At 38.8% G+C, this 2,120-nt stretch overlaps 1 protein-coding gene across 2 annotated transcripts in view; it reads right to left on the reverse strand.

Annotated features, from left to right (window-relative positions):
- The window catches only part of LOC107039805 (sterile alpha and TIR motif-containing protein 1), a 27,615-nt gene that overhangs the window by 20,846 nt on the left and 4,649 nt on the right, over positions 1-2,120 (reverse strand). The window lies entirely within an intron of this gene.

Below are 2,120 nucleotides of genomic sequence, written 5' to 3' on the forward strand. Positions count from 1 at the left end.
CAAGACCGGCGGGGATCGGCAGGGGGAAATTTGCGATGAGAAAGTCACGTTTTAGTCAATTAATTTAGATAATTAATGCGGAACTTTTCGAGGAAAAATCGTTTTTTACGATAACTTGATAAGCAGTGGGGCAGAATGGGTCGTCTTTTTTTTAATTTGAGGGTAAATGTCCCCGTCTATGCTGTGGGGTCGACAGACACCCCCCTCCACTTCCGGTTTCTAAATTTCCCGCGAAAATCGAAAAATTTGAATTTTTAAAAATTGAATGGAATTGATTAATTGATCGATAATTAATGTTTATTTATTATTGTGTAATTAGCTGCACAGGAAGTGAATGTTATCGTGATTGATAATGCAGGTTGACTCGGCAGGAATGGTTGGTCGTTTTTTTTTTTTTTTTAAAGAAAGTAAATTATTTCAATTGAATTAAACAAACCAGCGGTGTCTCTTCGTCACCCGACGGTCGAGTGACTCACGCTCGTCTCTCGTGTGTGCCCCGGAGACACTCCCCCCTTCTCGCTGGCGCTCCTCCTTACGTAGTTGTATTCAATTCTTTATTTTTTTTCCTGACTCTCATTCCGTCTCTTTCTCTGACCAAGTTCACGGCACGAACGATTGGTTTTACTTGGAAGTAATCGTCGAGTCATTCAGAAATTCTTCTCTGTTTATGGTAATGTGGAGTAGAAAGTTTATAAAATTGTGAAATCTGGCTGAAGTAAAAAAAATTGTGGATAAGAAGGAAAAAGATTGATTTTTTTGTCGGGGGTTAGTTTTTCGGGATTTTTGAAAAAACCGGCAGTCGGAATTTTTTTTTTTAAATATGAGTCGATGGGTCGGAAAATTTCCGATGAAATCGTCAGGTGTTGAGTCCATTTTTGTCCAATTTTGATGTGATAATTAAATGATGAATCCCGATCAATCGTCATGATCAATAAAATCGATAAAAGATCGATATTCAGTTTTTTGGGAATATCTCAAGAACTATCCAACCGATTTTTACGATTTTTTTTTCAAAATGGAGGGTACGAATTCCCCCACAAAATGGCGCCAGTTAAATCCCGAATGGTTCATCACTTCGGCGGGAAAATCGCCTTGAATTTGAAATGGAAGAATGAAAAATCAATGTTTTGGATTTTGACGTTCACTGGATACATTCTCTTTGTTATTGTTGTCCTTATCGTCAATTACAATCACGTATCGAGCAGTTACGCGTACCAAAGTATCCACGTAATATCGTTGAATCGAGAAGGGGGCCGCTCCCTGCGGCCCTGCCAAGTCAAACGGCTGATTATGAACATATGTGTGTGTGCGCCTGAGTGCAGAATGAATTCACGATAAGAACATACCAGAGAGTGAATCATCCACGCGGGATACCCTCGCGTAACCCATCTTTAAACTCGATTATTTTATTTCTTTTTCTCGGAGATCCACAGTGCTGAATCATAAACTCGTCTCCAGGACGAGGAACGAGGAAAAACCAGGGATTAAATTGTACTGGGCTCATCTTCCGGTACGATATTTTCGAGATTCATTATTTGTTTACCGGCTAGCGCTGGATCTTGCGGGGCAAAATCGATGGAATTGAAAATTGACATGATTTTTTGAAGAATTTTTCGCTCTTTAAGATGACGTCATTTGCTTTGAAATCGGAAATCGGGTTTTTGAAATATTTGAAAAAATGTGAAGACAAAATTTTTCAATTTTGAAAAATTGAAAATTTAAATTTTTTGGTTTTTGGTGTTTTTACTAGTGATAAAATTGACGAAATTCATGATCATGATCATGATAATTAATAAACATTGATAAATTTTTGCTGAACCCCCCTCCACCTCAGATTCTCCCCCACCCCTCCCCTAAGCCGCTACATCTTAAAAAACTCACCCATAAAAAAAGAAAAAAAATCCGTCAAATTCTTGATGACTCACAGTCGCATTCCTGAGCCCTACGGCCCTTCGCCGATGTTAATTACATTCCCAGAATCCATTTTTATGAATGAAGTAACCCATTCCCCCTCCCTTTTCCCCTCCACTACCCCAAGAATGTAATTGTCGATTTAACATTTAATTGGTGAAATTTTCCGAGAAATAAAATGATTGCGGTCTTGAGGAGGAGTAGGGGGC

Source organism: Diachasma alloeum, unplaced genomic scaffold, assembly GCF_001412515.2.
Source record: "Diachasma alloeum isolate Michigan unplaced genomic scaffold, Dall2.0 Dall_scaffold_00307, whole genome shotgun sequence".
Lineage (NCBI taxonomy): Eukaryota > Metazoa > Arthropoda > Insecta > Hymenoptera > Braconidae > Diachasma > Diachasma alloeum.